Consider the following 26,852-nt stretch of genomic DNA (forward strand, 5'->3'; position numbering starts at 1 on the left):
ATTTTACTCCATCATTTAGGTGTTGAAGGGCGGCGTTTATACGAAAATCTTCCTGAGATTTCCCTGGGAATGGGTGATGGGCAACCTAATAATGTTTATGAAATGAGCATGCAAATGTTAGAAGTGAGGTTTATTACTAAAATTAACGTTGTGCTAGAGAGACATAATTTTTTTGTCGTGTACAAAAGCCTGATGAGGATATCGCAAGTTATGTAGCCGCACTAAGGGGACTTTCTCTAACTTGCTGCTTTGAGGGATTAGGAGATTCACTCATACGTGATCAAATTGTCAGATGCACTAATAATAAAAGGGTACGTGAGAAACTCCTCATCAAGGATTGTACATTAGAAGAAACAATACAAATAGCTAAGGGTCTTGAACATACCGACCTATGGATAAAAGAAATGGACAAGAGTAGCAATTCAATAGTACCAAAAGAAGTAATGTTAAAAGATTCGGGGTCAAAAGATTTAAATTCTAAGGGATCAGCGATCCAAGCATGTGTTGACGAAACTAAAACAGTGAAATGTTTAGGGAAGACACAGTCTAAGCCTCTTAATAAGTCCACAGAAAGTCCACGTACAGGAAATATAATACCAGCGACCACTACACGAGCAGGGAATATGATACCAGCAACCACTACACGCAGTTTTAAATGTTATCGGTGTGGTGCTCCTGGCCATATTGCTTCGAGTGCGTGGTGCATGGCTAGGAATGCTATTTGTAGGGCATGTGGAAGGAGGGGACATCTCGCTAAAGTGTGCAATTCCAAAACCCAGTATATACAAGAAGTTGACGATACATGTGAAAATATTCATGAGTTAATGCTGTGTGTGGATGGCTCATCCATCCCTAATGAAGCAAGTTGTAACATTGTCAATAGTGGTAATATTGCTATGAAAAGCACAGATAAATTAGAAAAACCACACTCCATGATTGGTTTAGATGGGAATAACGCGAGAATGTTAATTGATTCTGGAAGCCTGTACACACTGTTGTCTAAGGACAAATATGGAGAGAAATGAGTAAAATGGAGGACTGGGATGTCCCAGATATAAAGGCTGTAGGTTATGGTGGTAAAACTATAGATATACTAGGTTTTAAATGGATGGTAATAAGTTTTGCAGGGGAACAAACTTATGGTCGAGTATACCTGACAAAACAAGGATCTAATTTGCTAGGTTGGCATCATCAGAAGGACCTTGGGATAATGTTAAATCCAAATGCCAATGAGCCAATTAAATCCGCCGCCATTCATAATATTGATAATTATGAGACGAGCGTGATGGAGAAATGTTCTAATGTTTTCTCTGACAAGTTAGGAAAACTTGTAAACTTTTCTCACAAAATCATTCTAAAACAAAATGCTATGCCGGTTGTCCATAAAGTAAGGAATGTTCCCCACTTAATGAGAGGTCCTGTTCAAAAAGAGTTAAACAAATTGTTAAACCAAGGGATTATCGAATCCATTGAGGCCTCAGAATGGTTGGCGCCCATAGTGGTCGCCCCCAAGGATGGAAATAAAATTTGTTTATGTGTGGACTTGCGCGACTTGAATAGGAACATATGGGTAGATAGGAAACCGCTACCTAACATTTCTGAGATGTTGACTGCTATGGGAGGAGGTGTGCTCTTCAGTGTGATTGATATGTCGTCAGCTTATCACCAAATTGCCCTCAGTGAGGAATCAAGGCATCTTACTTCATTTTTAACACCGCTGGGTGCCTTCCACTATTGCAGGATGCCATTCGGCCTGGCATCTGCCTCGGCGGTGTTCCAAAGAGTCATGCAACAAGTATTTGCTGGGGTCGAGAATGTTCTGTTCTTTCAAGATGATATGTTAATTGTAGGGAAAAATGGTGAACATCATGATATGGTAATGGATGAAGTTTTAAAACGTATGGAAAGGCATGGGCTAACTATAAAAAGAGAAAAATGTCAACTTAGGAAAAGTTGTGTAACGTACTTGGGTCATGAAACAGACCTATCAATGTGCTAACAGAGATTGTTAGTCTGTTGTCTAGTATAAACGTTAAACGACTACGAGTGTTTGATACATGAGAACTAGATCGTTATCAGAAAATCACAGTCTCTTCGATCAGATTAAATCTGTGTGGATGAAAACTAACGATGATTATAGGAAAATGGATCTGGATGATTTAACCAAGTTAAAAAAAGATGACAAATTCTACTGGCCTACTGTTGGTGGCTATTAATGTATAGAAGGACCGGAAGGAGTGAATATACAGAATCTACATACACACTGAAAATACTATCATGCTATGTGGACATAATCCATCACTGAAGACCTCTACATAAGTGAAGCCTATAAAAGCAGAAAGTGCAGAAATACCCTCCGCCAGGGAAAATATTTTTTTTTTAAATAAAATGTTGCATAGTTTTCAAAAATGGACTTATAACTAGGGGTGGGCGACAATTTCCGTTCCGCTCCCGGAAATTGCGACAATTCGACATTTCCGCGTTCCGACCGGAACGCGGAAATGCCGAATTGTCGCAATTTCCGGGAGGGAACGGAAATTGTTGCCTGCCAACCACAACAGGAAGCACTTACAGATATAAATAAAGCAGGGGCCCGAGTGGAAGCTCAAATTCAGTAACGTGGCGACTCCTTACCTGATGTGCAGCCATGACTTTCTCGAGCGCAATCCCCGTGTAGTTCCTGACACCAGGAGGTTCTGTCTCCTCGTCTGCTGCTCTGATCGGTCTCTGGCCCGCGGCATGTGAACTGCATGGAAGCCCCGCCCCACACACCAGCGGTGGGCAACGTCTTCCGCCCTTTCCCCCACTACGATGGACAGCTGACTCGAGGGACCCCAGGGACGTCGGCGCCGTGGCAAGTACGCACACAAACTGTAGCGGGCGGCAGCGGCAGGCCAGAAGCACCAATTTCCGGGATCACGGAAATATCGCGTGATCGCGGAAATTGCGTGCATTCTCGCGAGAATTGGCGGAAGTGCCTTCCGCCAATTCCGCCCACCCCTACTTATAACCAAGAGGTGTTAGTTTTATTGTACAGATTTGTTATTACAGGAAACAGCTCAGACAGACCTCCTGAGGCGGAAGCCGGGAGCGCGACCTGCTAAATATTTTAACTGTGTTGTGTACTATTTGCTGTGTTTTTAAATTTAAATTTACTTACTTTCCTCATTGCTTCTGGGCTTTTGCCTGCCCCTGGATATCCCGTGCAGTTGCTATCAACGCTGCCGCGGCATACAGCTAACTGTTTTTTGCCGCCATTTCCTGTTCGTTCGCTGTAGCCACGCCCCCTTCTGAGGCCACGCCCACCGCGAACCAGGATTTAAGCGCGGACTACAAGCGCCGTAATCCTTCTAGAAAGACCTCCTGAGGCGGAAGCCGGGAGCGTGACCTGCTAAATATTTTAACTGTGTTGTGTACTATTTGATGTGTTTTTAAATTTAAATTTACTTACTTTCCTAATTGCTTCTGGGCTTTTGCCTGCCCCTGGATATCCCGTGCAGTTGCTATCAACGCTGCCGCGGCATACAGCTAACTGTTTTTTGCCGCCATTTCCTGTTAGTTCGCTGTGGCCACGCCCCCTTCTGAGGCCACGCCCACCGCGAACCAGGATTTAAGCGCGGACTACAAGCGCCGTAATCCTTCTAGACAGACCTCCTGAGGCGGAAGCCGGGAGCGCGACCTGCTAAATATTTTAACTGTGTTGTGTACTAGTTGCTGTGTTTTTAAATTTAAATTTACTTACTTTCCTCATTGCTTCTGGGCTTTTGCCTGCCCCTGGATATCCCGTGCAGTTGCTATGAACGCTGCCGCGGCATACAGCTAACTGTTTTTTGCCGCCATTTCCTGTTCGTTCGCTGTGGCCATGCCCCCTTCTGAGGCCACGCCCACCGCGAACCAGGATTTAAGCGCGGACTACAAGCGCCGTAATCCTTCTAGACAGACCTCCTGAGGCGGAAGCCGGGAGCGCGACCTGCTAAATATTTTAACTGTGTTGTGTACTAGTTGCTGTGTTTTTAAATTTAAATTTACTTACTTTCCTCATTGCTTCTGGGCTTTTGCCTGCCCCTGGATATCCCGTGCAGTTGCTATCAACGCTGCCGCGGCATACAGCTAACTGTTTTTTGCCGCCATTTCCTATTCGTTCGCTGTGGCCACGCCCCCTTCTGAGGCCACGCCCACCGCGAACCAGGATTTAAGCGCGGACTACAAGCGCCGTAATCCTTCTAGACAGACCTCCTGAGGCGGAAGCCGGGAGCGCGACCTTCAAGGCTATAGCCTATAAAAATGTGCTTCCCCCGGAAGCGCAGCGGACGGGCGCAGCGGGCGCAGCGAATGCGCGCCGAAGGCGCGCCTAAGGCAAGCCCGTCTGCGCCCGTCCGCGCCAAGGTAGTGCCATGGGCCACCGACGCTGCCGATTTTGACCCCTTACATCTGGATCAGCCCCCTGTTGGGCCACCTTACTCTAGAAAGGAGCTCATCCTAATTGGTAAGCTACATTCAGATAAAGGACAACTCTCTCTACTACCCACATCACTCCCCCGGGCCGACGTACTCGGTGATGACATTTTTAAGTGCGGGTTACTAAATGTTAGGTCTCTGCCTAGACACTGCACTGAGATCCAGCTTCTGATTGACACGCACGGACTTGATATTCTATTTATGACAGAAACTTGGACACGTCCAGACTGCCTGGTCGACCCTGGCTTTGCTTGCCCTCCCGGGTTTAAATTTCTCCACTCCCCTAGGCTTACGGGTAGAGGCGGGGGTGTGGGTATTATTTTTAGAGCTTCCTGCAGTATTAAAGTCCTCACTCTTGACCCTACTCTGGGTACTGAGTTGTTAGGGCTTTTGATCCAGACTCACTCTGGGACAACCATTACAGGGATAGTTTGCTACCGCCCACCAGGGGCGTTTTGTCTTCGGCAACAATAAGCGCTCACTACCACCCTGACTAACATCGCTCTTTCGCACCAGAAATTATTAATAATTGGTGATTTCAATCTTTGGGACAATGGCTCCCTTGACTTAGCTCTCAAGAACCTACTTCTTACCTGTGATAGCTTGGGCCTCTCTCAACTGGCCTCTAAAGCCTCCCATAAAGCTGGCCACTTACTCGATTTGGTCTTTGCGGCACCTGATTTGGTGGTCATGGGGGAAACCCTCCCAATGGACTGGACTGATCACTCCCTGGTCAAATTTTTTCTTTGCAAATTGGCTGGTTCCCATAAGGCTCCTGTACCGACCAAGGAAATTACTTGTAGAGACTGGAGAGCGCTATCACGCATGCACCTTTCTGGGGAAGTGTTCCATTTGCAACAGCTCTTCGAGGAGAACAATAGTACAGATGACAACTATAATTCTCTTATCACCAGTATCTTAAAGGTGGTCGACAACCATGCCCCTCTTAAAAAACGGACTTACAGAGGTAAAGACTCCGCATTATGGTTTAACGAAGACCTTAAACTATTAAAGCTTGAATGTAAGCAAGCAGAGAGAAGGTGGAGGCGTGACTATAAGGGAACGTCCAAAGAAGCGTGGAAGACTAAGGTCCATGCTTATAAAACTCTCATAAAAAAATCTAAATCAGATCACTATGCCTCTCTGATTTGTAATACTACTAATAATTCTAGGAGCATTTTTAATATCCTTAACAGCGTCACCAACCCGGAATCCTGCAAAAACTCGATTGTCCCGTCTCAAGACCTTTGTGACAATCTGGCTACTTTCTTTAAGGAGAAAATTGAACTTATCCTTAAAGACCTGGACTCCCCTCTGGACTTTGATTCTCCCCCAGTCCTGCATCCTGTAGCTTCAATAGATCTCTCTCCTGAACTTGATAGGACCCCCGAAGATTTACTTCTCAGGTTTCCTCCGCTCACATACGATATTTTTAGCCAAACCGCAAGAACGATTGCATCCGGGTCTCCTTTGGACCCTGTGCCTCCCAAAATTTGGAAGGAATTTGAAGATTAACTTTTCCCCCATCTCCACCCTATCTGTGAGCAATCTCTGATGACGGGCTCTGTTCCCGCTCATTGGAAACAAGCGCTGGTCTCCCCCCTGTTAAAAAAACCGTCCTTAGATCCGGACTGCTCTAAAAATTACAGGCCCATCTCACTGCTGCCGTTTCCTGCTAAAATAGTTGAGCGGGTGGTCAGTCACTCCTTATCCTACCATTTGGAACATCACTCATTACTTGACGGGGACCAATTTGGCTTCCGGCCGGCCCACGGGACCGAAACAGCCCTCATCACCGCTCTGGACGAACTGCAGAGGCGGGCAGATAGGAATCAGGCATCGTTTTTGATATTGAATTGATATGTCTGCCGCCTTTGACACGGTAAATCATAAGATCTTATTGAGGCGGTTGTCGGAGGCTGGAGTGAGGGAATTGGCACTGCAATGGTTTCATTCTTTTTTGCAGGATAGGCAGCAGGCAGTATCCCTGCCACCTTTTCAATCTGCCTTTTCCCCGGTTCTGCATGGAGTCCCCCAGGGCTCTGCTATCAGCCCCATACTTTTTAACGTCTGTCTTAGGCCGTTAATTCATCTTATCAAAAGCTTCGGCATTAAAACAGTCAATTATGCCGACGACACGCAGATGATCCTCTCCTTGGATGGAGAGGACTCTATCTCGGTGGATGTTCTACATAATTGTTTACGGGACACTTCCAAATGGCTTAAGGATAATTCACTCCAGTTTAATGCAGGAAAAACTGAGGTGCTCTGTAGCGGTGGCTCAAGGATCCCTCGTTCATTCCCCATTAATTTTTGGCCCCCGGAATCAGGGTCCAATGTTCAGCCTGTAGACTCGGTCCGCAATCTAGGGGTCATGCTCAATCACAGGCTTAGCATGGAGACCCATGTTAAAAAAACATCGGCCTGCTGCTTTGCCATTCTCCGCTCTCTAAGAAAGGTCCTGCCCCTCTTACCCTCTCAGGCTCGCGCCCTAGTGGTTAGATGTACCATCCTGAGCAGGCTGGACTATTGCAACGCCCTCCTGCTCGGGTCCCCTGAGTTTTTGCTGGACAGGCTCCAAAGGGTGCAAACTGTTGCTGCTAAACTGGCCTTGGGCCTGCCGAGAAGTTCGCACGGACCAGCGGCCTTGGCCAAATTGCACTGGCTTCCTCTCAGACAAAGGATCCAGTTTAAGGCCCTTTGTATTGTTTTTAGGGCCCTCCATGGTACCGGGCCGGCCTCTTTTAAAACTAAGTTTGGATGGTATGTTCCCACCAGACATCTGCGCTCCTCTGATGCTAAATTGTTAGTCATCCCCAGGTTCAGGAAGGTTAGAGCTGGTGGTAGATCCTTTGAGGTGGCTGCCGCCAAACTTTGGAACACCCTCCCTATCGAGATTAGGTACACCAATGAACTCTTGCCGTTTAGAAAAAAGGTTAAAACCTGGCTTTTCCCTGGTTAACCTATTTGCCTGCTGGTTCCTCTCTCGCTCTGTCCTCGGTATCTGTCAGCGCCAGGATGCCTGCAATGGTGACAGTCTGCGCTTTATAAGTACCTAAAATAAATAAATAAATAAATAAATGAAATATCTGAAGCAGGAATCAAACCAAAGAATAGCATTGTGTCAGCCATTAATGATGCTCCTATTCCACTCAATAAGGAACAACTGAAGTCCTTTCTAGGACTAGCGGAGTACTGCTCCAAATTTGTGAGTGGATTTACAGAGATAGTAGAACCCTTGAGGCAATTAATGAAAAATGGTGTTGCATTTGATTGGAATGAAGGGTGTGACAAAGCATTCAGACGTATAAAGTACTGTATACTCCATGCTCCCACTCTTGGACACTTCAATGTAAACGCTAAAACATTTGTCACTACAGATGCTAGTGCTGTTGGCATTGGAGCTGTTTTAACGCAAATATATAATGGTGATGAAAGAATTATTGGATTTGCATCCAGAAGACTTCAAGGGGCAGAGGTATCTTATTCTGTCATCAAAAAAGAGGCTTTAGCGTGTTGCTGGGGCATTAAACATTTTCGTTATTTTGTTTGGGGGTTGCCTTTTAAGGTCCGCACCGACCACAAACCCTTAGTGCATTTGTTTAAGGGTGGTAGAGGATTGGAAGGAAATGTCACTCCAAGAAATTCTAGGTGGATTCTATCGGTGATTGAATATAATTTTGATATGGAGTACATGAGAGGCTTGAAAAATGTTGTGGCTGATTATCTATCTAGGATGCCAGTGACTGCCATTGAAGGAGATTTGGATGATGGGGTAGATGTGATTAAGTGCAATGAAGAGCAAGCAGTTGATAAAGAACAATGGGAGACTGCAATGTTAAATGATGAGGTATTACAAGAAGTTATGATATGTGTGTTGGCAGGATGGAAGGAGAGTCACAGTCAAGACAATCGTTTCAGAAGTTATTGGAATATTGGAACAGAATTGAGTGTAAGTGAGGGGAAGTTGTGGAGAAGAAATAAATTGGTACCACCAGATAGTCTCAGACGCAAGATAGTAAACATAGCTCACGTAGGGCACTTAGGTGGAAACATGACCAAAAGGTGTGTCCGGCAGTCATTTTGGTGGCCGGGTATGGATAACGAGGTTGAAGAGCTTGTCATGGATTGTTATGCGTGTGCCAGAAGCGACAAGACAAAAATTGTAAGGCAACCACCGCTTGTATGTCCAGAATTTCCTAGTCGTCCATGGGAAAAAGTAGCAATTGATTTTTTAGGCCCCATCTTCAAACTTGGTTCTCGGAGCAAATTCTTAATGGTTCTGGTAGATTATCACTCTAAGTGGTTTGTTGTTAAGAGTACAGACTGCATCGAAACTGAGAAAGTTATTGGGTTTATGGAAAGGGTATTCATGAATGTGGGAATACCCAAAACACTTGTATCAGACAACGGAGTTCAGCCCTCCCGCTGTCGGTGCTGGGCCGGGTTGCGCTGTTAAAGATGGTGGCTCTGCCCCGGCTGCTCTATTACTTCCGCACCCTGCCAGTCTGGATCCCACAGCGGATTTTCAAAGATTTGAGGATGCAGGTTATTGGCTTCCTGTGGGGGACCGGACGGCGGAGGGTGGCCTTGACTACTCTGATGCGGCCTAAAATCGAGGGAGGAATGGCGGTCCCTGATTTCGAATTATACTACCTGGCGGCACAGCTACAAGTGCTAACACAGACCGTTGCTAAAGTGTTTAGAGGCCCGGAACAAGAGCGGGGGACCGGCATTCAGAGGCACATTCTATCTTCCATAGTTATGCAACAGAAACTAGACCTGAGAGGCGTATCCATAGAGGAGAGAACTCTTCGGCTATGCTGGCAAAGGAGTATGAAGAGAGCGAAAGCGGCGCGACCTTATGCACCGGAGATCCCTTTGGGGATGCTGACAGCGTTGCCGCATGGAGGAGACTGGTCCCCGTTGGCGGAGTGGGAAGACCTGGGACTGCAGATGGTAGGGGACCTCTACGTCGACGGGGCGCTGGCCCCCTTCGGGGTCTTGCAGGAGCAGTTTGGCCTCCCGGATGGGAGTTACCTCCTGCATGCGGCGGTGAGTGCGGCGATACAAAAGCATTGGAGGGAAGGGTTGGTGGAACCTACCGCAACCCTGACCTGCCAGTACGTGGTGATGGCGGCGGGAACGATTAAGGCGGTGACCTGCCTCCATTCTAGACTGTTACAGGAGGGACTGGAGCCGCTCACGGCATTAAAGGAGCGGTGGGAGGAAAGCATAGGCAAACCCTTTCCGGACACGGTCTGGAGCCACATCATGCGGAGGACTTGGAAGGGTAGTGGGAATGCCCGTTTTCAGCAGGTACATTTCTTCGTCCTCCATAGGGCCTATTTGACCCCGGGAAAGATTAGACGATACTTTAAGGTGCAGGATGCGGCTTGCCCGAGATGCTTAGCGCTGGGGGCCGAGCTAGACCACCTACTGTGGGGGTGCCCGAAGCTCGGGACATACTGGGCTGAGGTGGGAGAGCTTTTGAATGCAGTAACTGACCGGGAGGTGGAGTTTGACATGGCGGCATGCCTACTGCTTTGGTTCCTTCACACGGCAAAGACGAAGGTGACGAGCAAATTCATTGACCTAGGTCTCATTTTGGCCCAGAGAGAAATTACATGGCACTGGAAATCCCGGGAGGGCCCATCAGTTGGGAGATGGATGTCTGAGCTGCTGAAATGGTCTAGATGCAAGAGTGTGCTTAGAAGGCGACAGGCCACCAAGGCGGATAACGAGAAGGGTTTGGAGTGGGTGAGGGCCTGGGAGATGATAGTACAAGCTCTGCAAGACCACCGGCTGGAGCGTACGGAGCACGAACGTTCAGAGAGCGGGGTTCCTTGAGGCTGGGGAGACTACATGCCAACCCCGATGAATGGCACTAGGGGTGGGCGGAATTGGCGGAAGGCACTTCCGCCAATTCTCGCGAGAATGCACGCAATTTCCGCGATCACGCGATATTTCCGTGATCCCGGAAATTGGTGCTTCTGGCCTGCCGCTGCCGCCCGCTACAGTTTGTGTGCGTACTTGCCACGGCGCCGACGTCCCTGGGGTCCCTCGAGTCAGCTGTCCATCGTAGTGGGGGAAAGGGCGGAAGACGTTGCCCACCGCTGGTGTGTGGGGCGGGGCTTCCATGCAGTTCACATGCCGCGGGCCAGAGACCGATCAGAGCAGCAGACGAGGAGACAGAACCTCCTGGTGTCAGGAACTACACGGGGATTGCGCTCGAGAAAGTCATGGCTGCACATCAGGTAAGGAGTCGCCACGTTACTGAATTTGAGCTTCCACTCGGGCCCCTGCTTTATTTATATCTGTAAGTGCTTCCTGTTGTGGTTGGCAGGCAACAATTTCCGTTCCCTCCCGGAAATTGCGACAATTCGGCATTTCCGCGTTCCGGTCGGAACGCGGAAATGTCGAATTGTCGCAATTTCCGGGAGCGGAACGGAAATTGTCGCCCACCCCTAAATGGCACGCATTAGCGTTAGAGACCACTGGTATGGTCCACATCAGCAGCAGTTGGGGGGTGGGGTGGGTGGGGGGGAGTTACTGGGGTATTGTTGTAGTGTTAAGACGAGTGCCGGCAGGAAGGATCCATGATTGCTGACCACCGGGGAACGGGGCGCATGGGCAGCTCTCCTTGGGCACCTAGAAGGTGATGACTGATAGGCCTTAGGCACTGCTAACATGGGAGGGCGCCGGTGGGGACGGAGGCTGTGGACACGGACAATACTAGTGTCAACCACTTCGAGGGGTTGCTTCTGGCTGGCGGTATTTTGTTTTGGGGAGGGAGTTTGATGGGAATAAATGCAGATACTGTAATAGGTTGTGGACCGGGCTTCGCTATGAGGTGATCATCATAATACTATGAATCACTGTCTTAACACGCCGCCCGGCCCCCAGGATGTGGGCTGAATGGCTGTGTGCATTGTTATAACGCTGGGTGTGATTTGAGACTATAAGCGTGTACCGGTTGACTTAATGGATGTTTTGTTCATAATGCTGCAATAAAAACATGTTTAAAAAAAAAAAAAACAGACAACGGAGTTCAGTTAGTTTCCAAAAGGATGAAAGAGTTTCTCTGCAAAATTGGAATCAATCATGAGACGGTTGCACTATTCAGACCTCAGGCCAATGGTTTAGTGGAAAGGATTAGTCGATTGATAATGGAGAACATCCAGCTCTCTATTTCCAATGGTTTGTCGTGGTCAGAAGAACTCAAAAAATTGGTGTGGTCGTATAGAGTTACGCCACATTCGGTGACAGGTGTTTCCCCTTTTGTCTCTCTTAAGGGACGAGAACCGGGTATGAAAGAAATTCCAGGTTGGCTTAAAAATAAGGAATGTGTATGGGTTGATCGTGATTCAGTGAAGGATGACGTTGTAGAACAACAGAAAACTGCTGCGTGGTATTACAATACCAGAAAAGGTGTTAAGGATCATGACATAAATGTTGGAAATTGGGTTGCTATTAAGCGAGGGGGAATTGTTATCAAAGGTGAGAGCAAGTTATCACAGCCTATCCTGACAGATGGTTCCGCTTGGAGCACAGGACATGTTTCTAAATGTCGTGCTCTGATCTGAATGTACATGATTGATTATTCAAGGAGTGTTTATGTGGTTACATTTCTTAATGCATAAATTGCTCGTTTTCTTATCTATTCTATTTTTGTAGTACATGTACGGGGGAAGATGTGTAGAGTTTATTCAAGGGTAGAATGTAAGGCTTGTTGCTAGGATAGAATGTTGATCTTTGAAGTGGGGTAGTTGATATTGTAAAGCTGGAAGAGTAAGCTGGAGGTACATGTTCTGTGTACTATAAATAAAGATTACCAACTTCAATCTCTGTGTTGGGGAAGATCTTTACACTTATCTTCCACCCAAACGAGGCGAGCGCTTCGGCTCCCGAATACTCACAAAGCCCCGAGAGCTGTTCTTCAATAGGACGTTTATTATGAATATTTTTTTGTCTATACCACTGTTAACTTTTCCTATTATGGGAAGTGTCTAATCTATATTTTTTGTTCTTAAAAATATAGAGATGTCCGAAGCAAGTTTTAATAAAAACGGTGACTCTGTTAAACTTTTAGCTGCTCGCTTGCTTCACTTGTTTTTTTCTATTAAATCCCATAACTGATCCTGCTTCATCCATAATCCCTAGTCATTAAAATACTGAAAATCCTGCATAATTACCTCTCATCGGTGCAGTATGTGGGCACATTTCCAAAAGATTGGGATTTATAGTTGTGTGAACATCGGTCGCTCTTTTAATGCCACCACTTTCCTCACAGGTTTTAAAATAACGTATTTATATAGCGCTTCACCCGCGCATGAGCCACATCAAAGCCCTATGTTCCTATTTTCCTATTAGCGCTGCGATGCCACACCACTGGCAGAGTGTACGCTAGCTATATAAGCACGTGTATTAGGAAATTACTGACTATAATAATACTTGGAATTGACCCCTCTTGTTGTTCCCTGGCATCAGTAGTCTCTCTGGTCTCACGGGGGAGAAGGGGCAGGCAGGACAGGTGGCAGGCACAAGACTTTTTTTATTGGGGTGGGGCACTTACCCATGCCTGGATGCTCACTAAACAAGCATTTGCAATGCAATAGGTCTCACATTTACACAAGTTTAAGATATTGGCATTGTAAATGACAATGCCTTTTATTTATGTTTTAAAAATGAAAACAAACATAAAAGGCTTTGTTATTTGCAATGTCAATAGCTAAAACTCGCTAAATGTGAGACCTATTGCATTGCAAATGCTTGTTCTTAATACTTGTATGTTTGATTTTTGTTGTTTTGGTCTTGTTAAGTTTAGATAAAGATACTTTATTTTTCTAAACTGGTGTGGTGTCCATTTGTGGTGTTATCACTGTGTTACTGTGAGTGTTGGAACAAATACTTCACAAATTGCCTTCAGGGTAAGCCTGGCTTTTCGTGCCAAGCTAAAAAGGGGGTAGGCAGGGGTTATCTAGAGTGTGTATCCCCCTTACCCTGACTAGAAGCAAGGGTCCCTATTTGGACAAAGGTACCTATCTCTGCCAACTAGAGACCCCCATCCCTAACACCCACCTAGATAGGTTACTCTGCACTTCCCATCTATAACCTCAGGTCACCCATGCCACATACCTTGGTAAGACACTGTCAGATCAAAACCTGCTGAAATTTACACTGGCATGGGGCCGGGTCCCGACTACTTAAGGACGCGGTGTTCTGAGAGACACTAACTACATCTATCGAAACGTGCTTTTTAAAAAACATTGGAACAGCCTCCTCCACATTGGTTGAATGGGAGGCTTTTAAGGTGGTGGTGCGAGGAACAACCATTAACATATTGGTAGGTATCCACGGGGTGGACTTGAGAGAACTCGCACAGGTAGAAAACAGCTTGGACCCCCTAGAGCAGGCGGCGGCACAGAATGCAAACAGTGCGCCCCAACTGCAAGATGCTTGAGTGGCCTAAGCCTAGCTTCTTGAGCGTGTCCGGGTCATAGACTCGAGTACCAATATCCAAAGAAGGCACACTGAGGCGGACAAGGCGAGTATGCTCCTGGCCAGGCTGATTAAACCTGAATCAGTTGCCTACATCTATCATGTCAATGCATACATCGCACCACGGCTCAGTTGTGATGCAATTGGAAATTAATACAGCGTTTCGGGATTATTATACAGATTTATATACAGCCTCACATCCCTCTGACCCAGTTGAAATAACCTTATTCTTAAGTCGGACAGTACTGACGCAGGTATCAGCGGCTGATAGGGGGGCCCTAAAAGCTCCTATATCAGCTAATGAAATACGTGGGACCATCAAGGAGTTTGCCTGTAATAACTCACCAGGCAAAGACGGCTGTTGATGGAATTCTATTCCACTTATGCTTCGCAACCGATCTCCTGCCTTGAAAAATTATATAATGCTTCCCTGGAGGAAGGGACACTTCCCCATTCGACCCCTGAGGTACCGGTAACTTCCCTTCTCAAGCCCGGCAGAACACCAGGCGACATGTCCTCTTATAGGCTCCTGTCATTACTGAATACGGAGTATAAGATCCTGAGCTAGGTTCTGGTGGACTGACTGCTCCCCCACTGCCCCACTTACTACACGTGAATCAATGCGGGTTCGTCCCCATCACACTCCCTCATTAAACATAAGCTTTTTATTCCACATAATGTATGCGGTGAAAGAGCGCTAACCATTCACCGAATGCCTCTCCCATGATATCCGACAAGCATGTGTCTGCATTCGAGGGGATTTATGCAGACGGCGCTTACTACCTTTGGGACACCCCCAGAATACGTTCTTTGGGTGTGGCTGCTGTACTCAGAACCCACGGCGAGAGCCAGGGTGGGACATTTTGGGCCTGTACAGGGTGTCACGTGGGACATGACTGGACTGCCCACTGTCATCGCTATTGTTTGTTTTAGCAGTGGAATCCCTTGCACAGCATATCTGCCAGGAGGCCATGTGGTGGGATCTCTAAAGATCGTGTGATTCATTCGATATCGCTCTGTGCAGACAATAGAATCCTGTACTTTAATGACCTATGGGGTGACCTGGGAGGTGCGGCTTGGCTGTTGGCTGAGTTCAGCGATCTGTCTGGTTTCTGGATCAACGCAGATAAGTCTTATGCGTTTTCCTTTAATGGCACCTACGGGGAACCTTCGGCCCCATTGGAGCCTCTGAATATCCAATTGGCACCATGCTCGTTTTCCTAGCTCGGTGTACAAGTGTATCGCGTTATGGCGGACATATTGGAAGGTAACCTTCGGGCAGTCGCTACGCTCAGATCGCAGGTGGGATTTTGGTCCATGTGGCCTCTGTTGGTGGCTGGCTGTTTGGCTCTGGCCAAATGGTTGCGCCTCCTTGCCTATTATACTATTTCATGAACCTATCAATCCTAGTGCCAGCCCGCGTGTTCTGACACTAAATTCATTGTTAATAGATATGTTCTGAGGCAGCGGTCATCGCAGAATTAGCCTGGCTAAGCTGCAATTACCAGCAGACAGGGACGGCATAAGCACTCCATACCCGAAGGCCTATTGTATAGTAGGACAGCTACGGTGGCTGGCACATTGGCTGGCTGGTCACTATTTGGAAGACATTGGGTACACCACCAGCATGCACAAGCCACTTTGCCCTGGCCTCCACAGTGTCCCTTTTGTTACGCATGGCCCTATATTACTGGAAACTCACCATGATATTAGCCTTATGCCCCTAATGTTCCCTTTTGATGCCTCCACACCCCGTTGGGCACCTTGACAGCTGGGATGCTCTGCCTGTGTGAGCAGGAAGGAGCCCTGTCCTTAGGCTCTCTCTTCAGGGATGGCTTATTAATGCCACACTCAGATCTTATGCATGCTCATGGTTTGCTGGAAACACTGTTTTTAATGCATGCTCGTATTCTTGGCTGCGTCTGCTGAAATTGGGCACCAGATGGGAAGGAACTGGGATTGCGTGAGTTGATCCAAGCGCTGCACACCATGGGTCACTGTAGACACCTGATCCAATAGCTGTGTCGGGGGTTTGGTACTCATCTTATGCTACCATTGAATCCTATCAAGACCAGGTGGGAGGCATATACTAACAGGGAGCTAACTGACAGGCAATGGTCCTTTCTTTTACAATACTCCAAAAAGATCTACCATCATTTGCACTTTAATTTTATACAATTTTCCATATTCTATAGGGCCTATCTTACACCTCACAAAATGAATGTGATGTTTTGTGCAGGCTCGTTGGGTAGCTCCCGATGCCACACAGCGGACATAGATTTCACTCATATGTTGCGGTCTTGCCCCTCACTGGTAGTCTATTGGACTGATGTAGGGGCGACACTGTCGGAACTGACAGGTGCGGACCACTGGCGTACACTGGAACAGTATATACTAGGCTTATATCCCAGACCTAAAGGCTCTAAGGTGACTTCCCGGTTTGTGAAAATAGCTTTGCTGTTAGAGGAATGGCTATTTACAAGACGCTGGAAGTCCCCGCAGATCCTCCCTGTCATTCGGTGACAGGAAGAGGCTGCACACTGGGGATTAGCGGAGAGTGGCACAATTCAGCATGAGGACTACAGAGGGTTATGCAAGAGGCCAATATCACTAGAATGGGATGCTCTACTGGAGGCATTCTGGGCATGGGACCGGGAGGACGATGGTGAGCACTAGCAGTACACAACGACCACGTATCTGAAGCATAAGACCGCTTGGGGGTCTCTGCCTCCTCAGCCATGCACCGTATTTCCTCAGTTAAGGATGCTTGCTCTAACCCACACCCCAGGTGAGACAAGTTATTAGCCCCGCTAACAAAACCATTTCACACTCCAGTGGGCAATAGCGGTCCCCCCTACATGCTTTACACAGTACCATTAGTTTGCGATGACCACTGCCCCACACCATTACATTCATGCTTAGGTAACAACAGATACTTTGTTGGGGGGAGGGCAAGTTTACAATTGTAGGACTCGAATGTTTGATAACCAATTCCACTGTTCAGTTCCTGATACGGAAAGCTCAATGTTTAGATGGATGTACTCCATGATGGTGCACCCTTGCAGACGATCACGTGGTCTGTATGTATGAATAAACTGCAATAAGGTTCAATGGCAGCTCCTCCGCTAAGGCGGAGGAGCGTCACCCCACTGCCAGGAAGCAGCAAAAGAAAGGAACAAAATTAAATGATAATAACGTAATCTTATTATCATTTTAGTTTGCCCCTCTGCTGCAGCAGCATGCATGAGGGGGCAAGGTGGGGCTGCCGAGCAGGGGAGGAGTTGTAGAACACTCCTGTACGCAGTGACTGTTTGCTCGGCCCTCTTGACCGCCCAAAACAGTCCTCTGCAGTTTCCTGTTCTCCATGCAGGCTGCATTACAGCCTGCATGGAGAATATGCCCACCCCTCCAGTCCCTGGCTGAGCGCCCTGTCAGGGTGCTCAGACCAATCCAACGCTGCATTGCAGCATTGTGATTGGCTGCGGGGAGCGTGGGCACCCTGGTGCTTCCAGTTTCTAATAAGAAGCCAGGAAGAGGACGGGACGGGATACCGAAGAGGCATCGGCCGGCCAGCCCGCTGGCCAGGAGGTAAGTGATTTTTTATGTTGTTTACCAGTTCCGCCCCGCCCATTTGCCCCCACCCGCCCCACTGCTGCTGCTAGGCAGCAGCCATGACTGATAAAGTTTGTGTTAAAAAGAAGGAAGGGAAGCCCTTAACAGTACTCTTCCTAGTACCGATTTGCACGCCCATTTTGTGATTCAGTACTAGGGTACCGAGTCATAAAATATTGTTTTGTTCACCTGGCCATCAACCCTCAAAAGATAGATAGAGAACCACTCTCCTAAATTCACTCCTGAAGGAAATACAACTTGTTGCCATGTTACTATTTAAATTTCTTTATTTTTTTGACTCTGGAAATCTGCTACATTCATGCTATCGACTGAGTAGCTTCCAGACGCATATGTTTCACCGAAGAACATTTTTGAGAACGTTTTTGAGATAAATGGATATATCTGATACCTTGATAGGGCAGGCTTACAGGGTATCACACTTTGACTCAAATGTCCGAAGTGCAAGTCTCTGCAAGATTGCAGGTGATACTCACACTTACAGCTAGTGAAAAATGTAGGGCCATATTATCAAGGAACGGCGATAACATTATCGCCGCTTTAGCAGCAGGAAAATGCCGCTAAAGCGGCAATAATGGGCTTGATAATATGCCCTTGTGAATTCCCATAGAAGCCCAGGTTCACACCAGAACCTGCCGCTAAAGCGGCGATAATGTTATCGCCGTTCCTTGATAATATGGCCCGCAGTGTGTTAAAACAATTCATGTTGGGACGTTAGGCTGTATGTTTGTTTTGATAAAAAAATTAAATACATGCTTTTATAATTGAAATGTCAGATTTGAGACTACGGTAAGTCAGCTTGTACACCAGGATTTTGCGGAACCGCAAAGTGTTCAAATCTGGGCCATAAAATTGCAGCAGTCATTTTCACCTCTTACATTTGAAAATGCAACATGCTTGAAAATACTCTTTGCTTACAAACTCCCGAAGCTTGGGTTGTAAAGTGCAACAATTTGGCTTAATCCATTTTCTAACATTTTCTAGGAAACTACTAAAAACTCTACATGTGCAGCATGTAAATAGGTATTTCAAACTAAATTGAAACGTTGGAGTTTATGTGCTACCTAAAATATATGTTTTAGGTTGTCATATTGCCTACCAGAATGCAAATTAGGTTTAGAAAATAATTAATCTGTTTTACTTGCCTATAAACCCCCATGGGGTACCCCTAATTATCATTCTGCAGACTTCACTGTCTCTCAATCGCTGCACCCACCTGCTCACCTTCAAAGAATGGAAGGAGAGTGGACTTCAGGGAGGACGCAGCCCACACCGAGGCAGCATCTTCATGGCAGTAGGACCCGGTCCCTTTGTGTGGAAGGGACCTCCCAGCCATTGCATGGGTCTTACATTTTAGTTTCAAGTGATACATTGCAATAAGCACATTTCTGAAACAGGAACTGGTTCTCACTGTGGTAATATCTGGGCAGGGAACATGCTAAAGAGCTGTCACCAATCATAGCTGAATTCACATTTTAAAAGAAGGTCTGCAAGGACTCTCTGAAGGAGAATGCTGACAGGGATGGAACAAAAAGGAGACATCTGTCCTGCTACATGAATTCACATCTGTACTGTAGAGCGCATGAGCTCCTCCTTTATTTTGAATCTCCTGGATTGCAATGCTGCCCACAGAGCCAGGGAAGAGGCCTTCTTGCTGACTTAGAAGGGCAAAGAGGTCCCGCTCCTGCCAAGGGAGCTTGACTGCTCTTTGGAACTTCTTTCCAGAAGCAGGAGAGAGGAGAAAGGCTTAAATATGGGATCCTCATTTCATCTGGGAGAAACCACATACCAAAGGCAAATGGGCATTTCTTCTGCCAGCCCTTGTGAAACTTTTCCTTTGTGTCTGTAGACTGAAGACGTGAAGGGCAGAGAGAGTTAAAGCTCCCGCAGTCTAAACCCATGGACCACTTACAACAGGACATTGTGATTTTAACCTGACTGCAAGTAGTGGGAAGACTTACCACAACTTGAACCTATAGGGCCCAAGAAGTTTACCTGAAAGTTTGGAGACTTTTGGAACACAAAGGAAGGAGATTTGATGTCAAGGTTGGCTGGAAAATAAGCAAATTAACTGGCTGCTTTTTCAACCAATGCAGTCTCTAGCCTTGTCGATGAAGATTTTCAACCTTCATAAAATGTAAAACCTTTGAAGAGGATGAACCATCAATCCTTCCCTTCTTTATGATTGATAGCAAGTGATTCAACGCAATGTAAGAAAAGAACATAGTAAAGCGACATTCCCACTTTTTGAGCTTATCAGGAGTCTCACAGCTGCATCCTTGACCAGCTGGAGATTGTTTAATCTGCAACAAGACAGCATCTGTTTCCATGGTTAATCCTAGATTGTACTATGACCATAATAACACAAACAAGAGAGTTGAAAAATGGGAAAATGTGGTGCAGGACTGTTAGATGATGAAATTAGGTGTTGAAATAAAGGCAGCCTGACAGCCCTAAGTCAATGTATGATCAAGAAGACACTGTTCCATGTTCTGTCTTGCTCTATAGGGACTGTGGTGAGGAGCCAGAGAGCTGGACCAGATCATTGCAGTCAAGAATGGATAGGTGGTGGCAGTCAGCAACACATCAATCTTTGCGAGGTTGAATTTTGGAAATGTGTCTGCCATCCACTATCTCACTGCCAATCTTTGCGAGGTTGAATTTTGGAAATGTGTCTGCCATCCACTATCTCACTGCCAGTCGGCAAATGGACAGATGATCTGACGGCCTCAGCAACCTAATGGACCTTCTCAATTCCCCAAGCTGAACATGCGCTTTGTGTTATTGGTCTACATATAGAATCTTGCACCCGAGTATCCGAGTGACTCTACGTAATGTCCGTTTCCTTTCAGTTAGTAAACTTGAAACAGCCTTTCTCTCCCCTACATCCACCCATCAGCTGGCCTCCCGATAACAACATGGTCAAAATTCCAAACTCTTTTATTGCATTTAACTTGGACTCTATGCTGTACAATCAATGGGAACAAAAATGGTTCCCTACAGGGATAACTCCTTGTCAACTTGCTATGCAATAGCAGGATTAGTCACTATTGCAGACCATAATATGATCAACTAGCTATTAATGTACCTCTTTTCATGCATTGCCATATGTGCCCTCCTCACAAACAGGTACCCTGGAGATTACTCATTATAAACAATGTATTCAGAGTTTCATCAAACGGTGCATAAAAACATATTTCATTTCAACAATCGTGCAGCCCTCGCACAGCCGTGCAGTCCTTGTATTCTTATTTCAGTTGGGGAGTCCCAAACTATTAAATAGGAACATGTTATAAATTTAGAGAATTACAAAAAGCAAATTAAGGCAACAAAGCCAATTTTGACTTGATAGAATGAAGTATAAAATAACAACAGTCAGAATAATACAGAAGCCGTGAATCTAGAATTGGATACTCCCCTCCTCCTTCCTAACATGAATAGATTCTAAAGTCTTCTAGTCAGGCTGTAGGTCTAGAATAAGAATGGTTTGAAATAAAAGGCCTCTGGGGAATTTAGAATGCCGGAAGGTGTCAGCATAGTGGAAACTTCAGTAGAAGTCTTCTAAAACATAGAAATAGATCTTAGCATAAAGTCACACTCAGGTAAGAATAAGAGGAAAACAGAGACATCTGTACGTCTCAAAGTCCAAAAGGATCTGCTCTAACTACTAACAGTGTGGAGAGAAACTACAAAACATCGATGCTCCATCACCAGTCACATCTCACATCACCCCTCCAAGATCAATGGCGTTCAGCTCAACAGGGACAGGTGCAACATCTCCAAACTTTCCCATCGCCCAGAACTGGAATAGCTTCAGCACCCTCGAGTGTCCCACTGCTCCTGATACGCGATGGATAAAGCGCTTCTTCTGCTCTTTAAATCATCCCGTTCTCTATCGCTAATACATAATACCCCTTTTTCTGGCTATAGAATCCTGAAAGCACTCATGCAAACAAAAAGACCATGCAGAACAAGCGGAAATATTTTTCATATTAGGAAATAGGACTAGTTGTGCTAATGTAACTAAACATTTATAATTTGCACTTTGTATGCATGGTTATATGTGCATGTGCAACTTCAAAATAATTGCAAAAAGAATAGATCCAAACGTACATGAATGAGTTCATGGCCACATATGCAATGCACTTTCAACAAATGCAATACGACGAAATATGAGTGTAAATATATGTGAGAACTATGTGGTTTCATTATTAAACTAAACATTAATATACACACATTTATAAGACTAGTTTTCTACAGTGAATACACGTCAGAAGTTCATTGAATGTTTCACTCTACGTTAATAAGATTAAGGCACACAGAGTATATAGTGCTAAGTGCACGTAAATATTGTGCTTCTGTGAACGTGTAAGGGCGGTGCCTAAATTGCGCTGTTCCATAACCTTCCGCGGCTTCGTGATTATGTTATAATGAATCGTTATTCTGCCTTCAATAAATCTCTCAGCATTTGCTCAATCACTCCCTGTTCAGGCAAGGGCCACCCTGCATCCCTTCCCTTGCAGAATACAGTGCATGAGCTGCTTCTCAGCAAATTGCTCAACAATTTTACGCACTGTGTGATCCTCTATTATTTTTGATGGTCCACTTAGAAGGTTTTGTCGTGGGTGCCAATTCTGCCACTTAGCCTGCACATCGCTGCCGAACGCTAAGAGCCCCACTCCACAGTCTGTTAATCAAAGGATGCTTCAGAGAGAGCAGAGCCTGTGTTTGCCTCCATCTGATCATTGTCACCCTCTTCATTCTCTGCACAGATATCATCTGCTCGCCTGACCCTGCTGTAACGAGGGTCGGGAGTGTTTGGATGAGACAATCATTTCATGTCATGATACAATGGTGTGTTTACAACAAACCGCTAACACTACCCTTACACTGACACCACTCACCAATGGCCAAAGGCATTCACCTATTAGCCGAACGCTCTGCTTAAGTGTGAACAGTGAAGAGTAACACATTTTTTTAAGGTGAGAGGGGCATATTTACAAGCTGGTGCTAAAAAATTATCGCCGCTTTTGCGGACGTTTTCGGCCGAAAAGCGGCGATAATTTTATCGCTTAATTAGCAAGGCCACGCTAATGCGTGAAACCTTGCTTTAGCGTGGGGATTCCTAACGCCCAGCTTTGCATCTCTAATGAGATGCAAAGTGGGCGATCCTGACCTGACATGACAGGAGAAATGTCGCTAAGCGACATTTCTCCTATCATCAAGCCCCACGCTATGAAGCATAGCGGCAAGAAAAGTAGCGATAACCCCTGTTATCGCTACTTTCCTTACGCCTGCTTCAGGACTGACTTAGCCATGATATCCTATGGAAGGTGGATATCATGGCTAAGTTTGTGGGGCCCTATCAGCAAGCTAACGCCACACTACGTGAGATTATCGCTGGGTTTCCAGCGATAATCTCACGTTAGGCAGTTAGATTGAGGATTTTTATCGCTGAGGAGATAAGCGTTGCTAATAGCACGCTATCTCAGCGATAAAAATCCATGTTACCCGGCGATAATTATCCTCACGCTAAGAGCGCTGAGCGATAATTATCGCCGGGTGTTGCTGATATGCCCCAGAGTGATTTTGTTACGTGTAAAATAAAACCATAATTATTTATCACAATGTGCCTTTATATCTCCATATATTCCCAAATATACACCAACATTCTCTGTCAAACGGATGTAGAATAAAAGACATTATGATTGTATGAAGAAGGTCCGAGTACCCGCGCAGCGCCTGAGCCATCCTGCAATATTTCCTTTGTCTCACGATCCGTGCTCGGATTGTTGGATTTTGCCAGAGTTTGTGGGGCTCATAATCCCCAGGCACCCTGGCTAGGTCGGAATGGACGTACAGGGCATCAGGTGTTTCCCCGGTAGGATGGAATGGGGGGGCGCTTTTGTTAGTGGGGGGACGGTTTTGAAGCAGTGCAGCAGTTCCTTGTATGTGCAACAGTTTTCAAGGAACAAGGAAAGTGTCACATTATCTCTGGTGATTAATGTACCTGCTGGAGAGAGATGGGAGTTTTTCTAGTGGCAGTTTTGACTTGTCTAAGGTAGCCCAGAGGGTTAATATGCCTGCTGCAAAGAACGTGTACCATGCACATCACAGAACAGTATTTTATGTGCATCGCTCAGTGGGTTACTGCTTTTGTCACAGAGATTCTGTTGTTACTTTGCAGCTCATAAATTACAATTGTAATCTAGCACAGTGAGCTATGAACTGCCCTCAAAGAGCTGCATGCAAGCTGCATGGCACAGGTTTGAAAGTTAGTTTTTCCCCCAGTCTTTCATTAGCCTGATGTTGCTAAAAATGTTTTTTTGGTAGAATTACATTCTTAGTATTAAAGTTAACACTAACCACTGTGTTAAATTCTGAATCCTGAGTTTGTCCTTCTCCAGTCCAAACACTCTTAAAAAGTGCCTACCAGTATGGATGGCGTGTGACTCCTACACCTTGTAGTCCTCTTTGCCTTGTGTAACATTCGCTATGCAGTGATTTACACATGTATGATTCATTGTCTCTGTATGTGTGTGATATAAAGTGCTCCGACACCCTACACTAGTTTGAGAGGTGCTATAAAACAAACAAAATATATGTGAGAGAGGTGCTATTGTGAAATGAGAGGCACTGTTGGAGGGTGCTAGTGAGGGAATCATTGAAGAGCCCCAACAAAGATTGTCGTGTCCTGGTGCACAGTAAGGTTATCATTTACCATGCTAATACAATTGAATATATATTGACAAATGTGTTGCAGAATGCACAGTTTTCCCCCAAATCTTCCTGTGGGGAGAACCCCCCTAAACCCTCCTCGCTGCACTCGCTATGTACCATACAGAGGCTAGTCTGAAAATATTTGCCCGGGCAGCTTTGGGTTCCCAGTCGGGCCCAGCACCCCGTTTTTTTCAGGGACATCAGTGGTATTTCCTGAGGCTGTGGAGACCCTTCTTTGATTGCCGTGCATCCTCTCAAGGGAGCACATTTCTTGACTTGCTGATTATCATTTCTGAGGTGCCCACATGCACCCACGGAGTTGTATAGTGACTTCATGCTATATGAAGTCTAGTGGTTTAGGGCAGATGGGGTCCTTTATGCTTATAATGTCTTTATTAAATGCAACATTTGTCAACCATGCGTGCAGCTATCACTGGGATAAAGCCTTCACAATCTCTATTCCAAACTTTGACTCAGGTTGACCCCGACTCGGCTCAGCCTCTGTCCGTGGGAGCCAGGGTCCATTCCGGTTGCTCCGGCTCACAGGAACTCCACAAGAATCTGTGCCAGGAATCACCCAGGGAGACCCCAATGGGCTAAAAGTTATGTTTAGAATTAATTTAAATTAATTGAATTTTTTTAAAAATTAATTAAGCATACATTTGTTTTAAAATTAGAAAGTTATTCGCAAAGTTTATAATTAAATAATAATTATTTTATAAATATGTGTGTATATATAAATACATGTATATATAAATATAAATATACATACAGATATATTAACATTTAATTAAATTGATCTATATTTTTAAGAAGTAAAAATTCATTATTTTAACATTATTTCCAATAGTCCAATATGGTGTTATTTTAAGTCCCACCTCTATTATTTTCTTTGGGAATATGTTGCAGTACCAGTGGTTGGCCATGCGTGGTGGTCGACTTACTACAGGTCTGAACTTGAGTACATTTACTACTCTTTCAGGTCATGATTGTCTGTAGTAACTTTAGAAGTGCAGTTAGTGAATAGGAATGGGCTTATTCTTTTGTGAGTGGGTGCATGGCTCTCCCTCAATTTTTACAAAGCCCTGCCTTAAAACCCGGCGTACTCCTCCCCAAGCCCCTGCCATCCCATTTGGTCATAAGTATTCCCTATTTTCCAGCCACTCCCACTTGTCCCTTCCACATTTACTGCTAAAACCTCAGCCTACATGTGCAGAGATCTTCGCAGGCGAGGTGCAGAGAAAAGATAGGAGAGCCATAGTTGGAGACCCCCACAAGTGCATAGCATTTTGTAGTACGTGAGCAGTACCATTATAGAACTGCTAAACGTACTACAAAATGCAGTTTGTGAGTAGGCCCCAAAGAAATAAATGTGTGATGACACAGTGTCCTATTAAGATATGAAAGAGTCCTTCATATATTCCACAGAAGGTGGAAAGATATGCCCACAGAGCCAAAAGAAAAAGATGTGAGTAACATACTCCAAAGGGCTGATTAAGATTTGATTGACAATGGCTCCAGCCAGCAGCGGAAGGTTCCTGAGTCAAACAGCCAATAGCTCAGGAGGTTGAACCTGTGACTGTTTGTGTATGTTTAGGCTGTAGTATGCAGTCATACTGAAAATATTGCCATGGTGATCAATACTATGCAGTAAAATGTAGCAAAGCTGGCATTTTAGGTCAATGAGCAAACAAAGTCCATTCATACCCACTCTGCTGAGGTCAAACTTTTAACCCCTATGGGGGTTAGTAGTGGCTCAAAAAGTGTCACTCACAATGTACAGCTGAGCAGGACTGACCTGCTATGTACATACCATGTTCAATCCAACATCTAATTCAAGCGGGCACCCTCACACACTCACTCTCGCCCTCTACGCTAACCTATGTGTGTCCCATCTTTCTGACCACTGAACCCTGCCTCACTCCTACCACTCAGTAAAGGGTCTCCCTCTCCTGCAGCACACTTCCACGAGGCTTGATACACATTTTGGAGGGGAATGTTAGCCTATTGAGCCGTAGCTCAATGGAAAGAGGGTACTTTTAACAATAAAACAAGGGCATCTCTACCTGGAATGCACACTCATTTACTCCTGTCCAGGTCAGGTGTGTCGAACAGGGTGGGAATTGGAAAGGAAACACCAGTATTTAATGGGGTGTTGCAGAAGAAGTGTTCTGCAGGGAGAAAAACAAAGTTGAAACGTGTGCATGCACAAATATACATGATTTACGCAGGCAGATTGCTGGTAAATAACACTGAGCCTGATTCACAAAGTGTAACTTTACGATTGTTTGCTACTCACAAACTGATCTATGAGTCTCCCACATAAAAGAAACTTATGTTTTATGTACGGAGACTCGCAGTCGTAAAGATACTACTTGTAAATCCCTTTGTGAATAGCAAAAAATCGTAAACTTACACGAATGTGTAAGTTAACCTTTGTGAATCCAGCAAAGATTGTATTTTGAGTATTAAAGTAATCCTGCTAATTTACAACAATTGTTAAAGTTTAGGAGTAGTCTTGGAAGTCCTTGGCTCACCTAAAG

This window comes from Triturus cristatus, chromosome 6, assembly GCF_964204655.1.
Source record: "Triturus cristatus chromosome 6, aTriCri1.1, whole genome shotgun sequence".
NCBI lineage: Eukaryota > Metazoa > Chordata > Amphibia > Caudata > Salamandridae > Triturus > Triturus cristatus.